This window comes from Cervus elaphus, chromosome 18 (genome assembly GCF_910594005.1).
Source record: "Cervus elaphus chromosome 18, mCerEla1.1, whole genome shotgun sequence".
Taxonomy (NCBI): Eukaryota; Metazoa; Chordata; class Mammalia; order Artiodactyla; family Cervidae; genus Cervus; species Cervus elaphus.
Window position 1 is genome coordinate 40,777,256 of NC_057832.1, and position 8,752 is coordinate 40,786,007.

The following is an 8,752-nucleotide window of genomic DNA, read 5'->3' on the forward strand; positions in this document are numbered from 1 at the left end:
ATACTGTGAATGCTGGTAACTAAGAGGGTTTAAAACCCTTTGTTGTTATAATTATAGTAAATCAAAAAAGGATAAATACGCCAAATCCAGAATTTATTTTCCAAAACAGGCAATTATTTTCTCCCTTGCCACTTTGTTGAAATGAATTATTACAACAGCCGGCTTTGAAGCTACTATTGGCCAGCCAAGCATATCCTAAAGATTTTTTTTTCTTTCTTTCTTCTTTCTTGCCTGCACTTCAAAAATATGGTGCTCTGAGACTTAAAATGTGTTAACCTAAAGAAAAATGCTTAGAAATTGGGGGAAGGGGTGGGGAGGCACTCAGAGCAGTGATCTATGGATGTTAGGAGAATGTTCTTAGGGAAACAAGCCTCCCAGGACTACTACATTGACTCAGGGTTACACCAATATATATTTTTTTACACCAATATTTATGACTTTATGCAGATAAGGTTTTAAAAGTTGAAAATTTCAAACTGTAAAGTGATACACGAACCAAAGAGGCGGCATACCTGCTACAAAAACTACTGTGTGATCCAAGGACAAATAATTTGCCAAAGGACAACCTGGCCCTACAGCCGGTAGGACGGTCTCTGAAGATAAGCAGCAGCTGCCCGCTGAACAAACTCCCCCTACCTGAAGAGCCGAGCGGCTGCCGGCGTGTGATAATGTATCGGAGAACTGATTCTGTGCAGTACGAAACTACCAGGGCAAAATTTTAAAATTTCAGAAACGTCTATACTCCGAGGGAACAACGCACACCTGTGCACACCGAAGCGGGGGATACCCAGTTCTGCCAGAGCGTGCAAACTTCGGCGGGTCTTTCAATGCTACAATTTTCGGACAAAACCCTGACGATTCTTGAGTATATCAGAAGAGTCGGACACGACTTAGCGATTAAACCACCACCACCTGGGGAGGACTAACTCATAATAAAAAGAGGGTAAGGACTGATGAAGAGCTCACCAGTGTAAATAACCAAGGAAGGAATCGTGGCTGCTTTGTGAATCTCTTCGACTTGTGGGGGAACGGGGAAGAATGTTGCTTTCAAAGACGAGGGGGGCGACAGTGACCATTTTGGCCATTAGACTGGACGGGTAGTTGCAGCCTCGCTGAAGTGGCAAGGAGGAGTCGGAGGGGTGGGAGGGATAGAAGAGGTCGGACCGGAGCATCAGCCGCTGCAGGGCGGTGGGGGTGTCCCACCCCAGGCAACCCGGCTGAAGGGCTGCTGGTCCGCGCGAGGCGGCTGCACCCAGGTCACGCCCGGAGGTCGGAAGGCTCCTCGCCGGGGAAGGAGAAAGACCCGAGTCCTCGCGCACAAAGCTGCCGCCGCCCAGGCAGCAGGCGGGCTGCGCCCAACTTCGGGGCGAGAAGCCGCCGGCCGCAGCCTACCACCGAGTTCCTCCCCTCAGACCCTTGGACGCCTGGGCGTCCAGCAGAGTCTAGCGTTCATCCGCGGCGCTTCGCGCTGGAGCCGTTACCCCCAACGAAGCCGCCGCCCCGGGGACAAAGTCCCGGTCCCCTCCCCGCCGTCGCCTCGCCCCGGCTCCTCCCTGACAAAAAAAGTTATCGGTCGCCGGCCGCCCTGAGGGCCCGGCGCGGTTCTCTCTGCGGGACTTACCAGAGCTCGACCTCCAGAACCTCGACTTGTCTGTCTCGCAACGACAACGACGGCTACTGCTCCGAATAAGCAGCACCACCTGCCCCCCCCACTTCTTCCTAGCAGAACGGGTCCTGGCGAGCCATCTTCCCCCTCCGCTCACTGACTGACAACCCAGTCCCGAGAGCCGCCACTGCCGCCAGCTACTCTGACGGGCAAGACCAGGGACCCGTCCCCAGGCAGCCAACCACCACCGCCCCACGCCAGCTCGGCCTATCGCCGCCCGCTGGGGCGGGATCAGAGCAACTTCTCCACCAATGAAAATCTTCTTTTGCTAGGCCCGGGGCGGGGCCATGAGGTGGGCGGGAGGGAGACTTGGTGGGCGTGGTCTAAGCGATAAGGCGTGGTCGGCGTCCCCAAGGGGAGATGATTGACTGTTAAGATTGAAGCTGCAACTAGGCGATAGTGATCAGAGAAGGTCTGTTGGACTCAGCCTTTAGTATTTACAGCTCTTCCAGATGAAAATAAGCCTTTCGGAATGACGTTCACCGTAATCGCAGAAGAGAAACTAATTGATATTTTAATTTCTTTATTTCTTGGTCAGGAGGATTTACTTCACAGTAATTTGAGTCACCAGAATTTCTCAAAATCTTATCAAATCCTGAGGTGGGGGGTGGGGGGTGGGAGGAGGAAAATGGTAATAAAATACGTTTTTGCAAAATGGTAATAAAAACTCTTCTCCTCTTACATCATTGCTTTTGGCCTTAGTCTGGAAAAAGTCAAACACAATTCCACAGTATCCGTTCCATCAGCTGTTTTTGTTTTTTTTTTTTTTCCTTCATCTTCCCTCCGTTCTCTTCTCCTAGATACTAAATATTTTATGTAACGACTGGAACCTAAGCACATCCAAACTGTTTCCTACATATAGTTACTCTGTTTTTGACCTTGTCACCCTTCTCCTACCACATCCCTCTCAAGTCTCATCAGAATTAATTAGAAAGAAAATGAACTTTCAACCTGAAAGACAGGAAGCCACTCTAGTTTTTAAGAAAGAAGAACTTCTAAAGCACCAAGATCTTTTCAAACATGGCAAACACATAAATAGCAAGCCCACAGTAAGAAAACATATTACTTAATATTGAAAGAGCATCAGGCAAACAACTTCAGGTATTCATTAGGGTAGATCTATAGAACAATCAGGATCTGTCATCCAAGAGAATAGACAGATTTATAAGCAAATAATAAAATATGGTGATAAGCGCAACAGAGCCAGGTTCAATGAGCCAAGGGAACACAGGAAAAATTATTGTGTTTACGAAAGTCAGGGAACTTCACAAACAAGGTAATATTTGAGTTGGATCTTAAAAAGGTGAATAGGGAATTTCCCTGGTGGTCCAGTGGCTGAGACTCCAAGCTGCCAATGCAGGGGGCCTGAGTTCAATCCTTGGTAAGGGAATTAAATCCCACATGCTGCAACTAAAGACCTGGTGAAACCAAATAAATTAAAAAAAAAAAAAATAGGGAAATAGGAGTTTGCCAGAGAAGAAAATCAAAAGACATTTCAGGAAGCAAGAACAGCAAGTTCAAAGATGCAGAGCTGTGAAAGGGCTCTGAGTAGCTGGGGAACACTGAGAAAGTTGGTAGGCTTGAAAGGTAAGTAGCAGCCAAAAATTAAGTTAGAACAAAACATTACAAAGAGAGATTATATAGGCCATAGGATCTACACTAAGGTATGTAGATAAGCATTGTCCAACAGAGACTTCTGTAATGGTGAAAATGTTCTATATTTGTGTTGTCCAATAGGATAATCACAAGTGGCTATCCCGCACTTGAAATATGGCACAGCATGCTTGCTAAGTCACTTAAGTTGTGTCCAACTCTTCACGACCCTATGGACCATAGCCCACCAGCCTCCTCTATCCAAGGGATTCTCCAGGCAAGAGTACTGGAGTGGATTGCCATGCCCTTCTCCAGAAGATCTTCCCGACCCAGGGATCAAAGTCCCATCTCTTAATCTCCTTCATTGGCAGGCAGGTTCTTTACTGCTAGCACCACCTGGGAACAGAAGAAAAACTCAATTTTTTATCTGAATTTTAATAACTACCATATTGAACAGCTCAGGCTTACGCTTTATTCTACAGGCAATCATGAACCAACAGAAGCTTATAATCATGTGAACAATACAATCAGTTTTCTTTTAGAGGGTGAGAATCCTAAAGACAATGCCTGTCTCTCTTTTGACAGGAACCTTGTCACTAGATTCCTTGTCACTCTCACCTCCACTAGACCAGGGTACTAGTGGAGGATTGGCAGTATAATTTAGGGGAAGTGTTGGCTGAAGGAAGAGGGATAAGAAGATCCGGAGAGTGTGTCGTACTCTAACATTCTCACAGAAGGCAAGCAGTCAAATCCCAGGAACTTGAATTCTGCCATCAAGTCCTGAGAGGATAGGGAGTAGGAGAGTGAAGGGTCAGAGAGGGAAAGAAAGCCAAAACCTCAGCTGGATCAAAAAATAGAGAGAGAGCAAGGGTGAGCAGAGGAATACACACGCAATCAGTTTTACTGGCAATCAGCCCTCTGGGCCACTGGATATGTTGGCCTGATTTAAAGAGCCAGAGAGTCTGTTGGCAAGAAGGCCCAGTAGGAGCAGGGCAAGACTCCAGCAGAGACAAAGTGCCAAACCACACCTTTGGAAATGGGAAATGGAGGCAAATACCTACTGACTTCCTGCACTATACACAGAACCAACTTGTCAAGCATACAAAGGAATGCCAGAAGCTCATAGTATAGGTCCTTGGGTAACAAAGAGGTGAAAAGTAGAGCAAAGTTTCATCATTTATCACAACAATAGGAGAGATGGCACAGAGCAGTACATGACTGATTCATTGTTCAGTGCTAGGCAATAACTGCTGTGTGACTTCAGATCAGGGAGCAAGCCTTCCAGGTGAGGGTGGTTGGAGAAAGCAAAGCATCACAGAGGGAGGTAAACACTGAGCCATGTCTTGAAAAATGGGCAGAAATTTGAATTCGGAAAGTGTGAGAAGGAAACTCTTGGAATTCCTGGAAAAGAGACAGAACAGAAATACAAGCAGCGTACAGAGGACATGGGAAGCCTTTGAACTGGCCAGAGCCTGGCAAGCTAGGTTGAAGGAAGACAATAGAGTGCCTTGAAAGCCAACTCCAATGTTCAGATTCTGTCAGTTTGCCTAGTAGCTTCCTGTCTGTTCCTTAGAATTGCTTGGGATGACTTTCAAAAATAGAAATATCCACATCAAATAAATCAGAAAACTGGGGTACAGGGCCTGGATATAGAGTTTATTTTAAAAGCTTTCCAAGTGAATCTAACATACTCCCAGGGTTGTAAACAGAGGAATGACATCATAACATTTCACTAACACTAAATCAATATTGTACATAGGATGGATTGAGTGGCAAGAAACTGAGACTGCCTGTATATATTTATATATTTGTTTCCTTTCTGCAAAAAGAGAGGAAGCAATTTATTGGCTGACTTCACTTCCTGTTTTACAGTGGTAAGATGATACAAAAGGCAATTTTAGTCACCTTCCTTCTAAGTCAAAGTAAAACCAAAACTCAAGTTTATGTTTGCGGTCCACTCTCCTGTCACAATTTGTGCACACAAAAACAATTTCCAACAGTAACACTCTGCAATTAACAGTTACACATAACCATTTATATTTTAGTAGCAAAGCACTAGGAAAATGCCCAAGAACATTCTGTTTCAAAAGGAAAATGCTTTTAACCTCTTTATGAAAGTCAGCATATTCCAAACCTTAACTACCCATCTTTGCTAGTCTCTAGTATCCACCGGCATAATTCTACACTAACTATTAAAATGTTTTTACCTTCTTGCAAATAACTTTATTAAATGCCAGTTGAACATTATAAAGCCAGTTGAACATTATATATTTTGTGATATTAAATTTCAGAAACTTTAAGAAAAATTTAGCTCAAATATATTTCTATTAAAGTTAACTGTAAAACATCTGGGTAATATGACAATTTTCTTCCAAGTTTTTGAGATAGAGTTGACATATAGCGTTGTGTAAGTTTAAGATATGTGGCATGATAATTTGATATACACAGACTGTGAAATGATTACCACAATAAGATTAGTTAATACTTCTGCTACTTCATATAGTTAACTTTCTTTTCTTTTTGGCTGCTGTTATGAGAACATGTAGGATCTACCCTCTTAGCAACTTCCAAGTATACAATACAGTACTGTTAACTGTAGTCAGCATGCTGTACATTATATCCCAGAACTTATTCATCTCATAACTAGAAATTTGTACCCTTTGACCGGTAGTAACTCCCCATTTCCCCCAGTCTCTAGTCCTTGGTAACCACCAGTCTATTCTTTGTTTCTATGTACCATGACTATTTTAAGTGAAAGAGTTAAAAGAATTTTACCTTGAAAAAAAATGTGAAGAATGTGTTACATTAGTGGCAAGCATGTTAAAACATATTTTTAAAAAACTTAAAAACAAAAAGAATGTGCTGAGAGTTCATTCTGTCTTGCTGTGCCATGCCAGATTCCCCTAAGAATGCCGCTTCAGCCAGTGCCTCCGGCAGAGGCCACAGGCATGATCTACACCACACAACCCCCTTCTTAGAACCATGCTGGTCAAGGGAAGCCAGGCCTAATGATGTGAACACTCCACCCAAACAAGGGTGGCGGTGACTACCTAAGCCCGTTCTCTTTCAAGAATATGAACTGGAAATGGGAAGAGAAAGTCAATCACGTGGTGGGTGCAGAAGCTAGGTGTAGAAAGGCTTCTCAAGGTGTAGAAAGAAGCCCTGAGGGGCCTTGAGAGGGGCAAGTCCTGAGTAAACTGAAGCCATCAGGCAGAGAAGAGACGTACAAAGTAGGGGATGAAGTAATTGGTAACAAAGGAGTGGTAGAAGTAGAGCCCAGGTAGAACAAGTCACCATAATAAAGATGGGGACCAATGCAACTCTGCTATTGAGGGAACAGTGAAATAACCCATTTTCCCCTGCTGCCCTGAATCACTCCGGTTCCCAGTGTTTGTGTTCAACATCTGTAAGAACCAACTGCAGCTGTTTCCAGAGTCCTACAAGGTTCCCCTCTGCATCACCTAAGACATTCTAAGTAAATTGTGGGGCCTGCCATACTTGTATAAACCAATAAGCAGTCTTCCAGAATCATGGAACAAGTGAAAGAAGCTGGATCAACTGCATTTTGCAAAGAGAATTTTATCCTCCAAGGCTGGTTCCAGGTTTTTCTAGGACTAACATCCTAGAAAGAAAACAATATTCTCTATAGCTTAAAAAAAATCATAAGTTAAAAGTTCAATAACTTTGTAACAGATATTTTAAGGGGAAAAATCTTTTTTTCTCTTATCTTTTAGCAGTAGAGCCAATCTTGTTCATATTTCTAAAAAGTCATATAGATAGGGGTGGAAAGCCTAATTACTAACTACTACCCTCAAGTGATTAGAAATAAAAAATATCCACATGTATCTTCTAAAACATTTTATTAACCAGTGTTTTCTAGAAGAATTATTGTTGAAGGGGTCTTGTTTTGCAGGTTTTATAAATCATGTTTCTGAAAAATATTTTATGACATGGGAAAAAGATGGGTACAAAACTCCAATATGACATGGTCACAACTGTGCAAATATTCATGTCTGGGAGATATGTCAGGGACATGTAAGCATGGAGAAATTATGGCTGAATTTTATTTTCTTCTTCACATATGTTTTTAATTTACCAAATGTTCTATAATAAACAGGTGTTAGTTTTGCAACCAAAAAAAAGGCACATTATTTTTACAGTGAAAAGGCAGCAGACTGGACATCACTTATTGTTAATTCTGCCCAAGCAAACCTCAGTTAAACACTCTTTCTTTTACTCTTAGCCAATGAATTATTCAAAATTCTTTAAAGTGCTCTCATAAATCCCGCAGAGAAGCTCTTGTTATTGCTGAGAAGCAAAAGACCCCATCAGTGCTTATTTAAGAGACGCATAAACTTGTATGCAGATTTTCTTTTCCAAATGAGGTCCCAGAAAACACAGAAAATATATATAGACAACTGTGACAAACACAGCTCCCAGAGGAAGTGGAAAGGTGTTGTGCCATCTTTGGGTGCCCCACAATAGTAAAGAGGAACTTTAGAACACAGATAAAAGGAGAACCTAAAAAGACAGCAGTTTTCATCCTCTGTCTTCGTTTGGTTGATGAATCTCTTTCAGGTTTTCACACCTATCTACATATCCATACACCAACTGGAAACCTGATTTCTCTGCTTTTCAGCCTACTCATTGCATTCATCAGATGAGTATTTCGGTTGTATGCAGTGTAACACTTCATTATGTATCAATTGTTGAACAATTGATTGAACAGTTTTGCTCCAAAACTGTTTCTCATGTCTTAATCTCTCACCCAGAGAAGAGAGGCATCAATAGAGCCGCACACTTCCTTGGTTCCCTTGCCCAGTGCTACCCTGGAAGCAATTTAACAAGCACAAGTACTGGTTGAAGAGTAGGTGAGTCTGGGAAGTCGAGGCCCAGCTGCAAGAAGGGTAACAAAGAGAGGCAGGAAGCGGCGCATCCCCAAAGAGTTTTGCCAACCCGTTCACTCTGGTCTGTGACTCTTGAGTTAAGAGAGTCCAATGTAAGAATAATACTTCTATTTTTCAACTTTGCTCTCATTTACTTAGTCACTATCACCACACCCTGATATTTATGCCAAAAAAAAAAAGTTCCAGTGAGCAAATTCAACCAGTGTTCAGTAAGGATAAGCCCATCACCCTTTTTTCCTCCACCATCATATTAAAGTGACTCAGTCCTCCGTCAAGCTGTTCTCTCTTGATACCCATTATGTCAGCAAAAACAAGGAACACCTTCTCTAGACTTCTCTGTTTACTCGAGGCAAGTCCTCAGCACAGGCACGGGACACATGTCCAGGCCCAGCACCCTTGTGTCTTTTCAAAGGTGTCGTCCCAAAACCTCTACCTCTGTGGTTTGAATCGTGATACTAATCCTTAAAGTCATTCTCAAGGATTTTTTTCAAATTTGAATTATACTAGGAAGAGAAGATATCACATTGGTCACAAATAGATTAGCAGAGTTTGGGGTCTGGCTCTGCGGGGAGGACCAGCCAGGAAA

At 43.0% G+C, this 8,752-nt stretch overlaps 1 protein-coding gene across 2 annotated transcripts in view; it reads right to left on the bottom strand.

Annotated features, from left to right (window-relative positions):
• The window catches only part of FAM126A (family with sequence similarity 126 member A), an 89,924-nt gene extending 88,117 nt beyond the window's left edge, over nt 1–1,807 (bottom strand). For both annotated transcript variants that reach the window (XM_043871858.1, XM_043871859.1), the window contains exon 1: nt 1,622–1,807. The gene's annotated coding sequence lies outside the window, so the exon portion shown is untranslated. The remainder of the gene's footprint in view (nt 1–1,621) is intronic.
• Nucleotides 1,808–8,752: the final 6,945 nt, after the last annotated feature.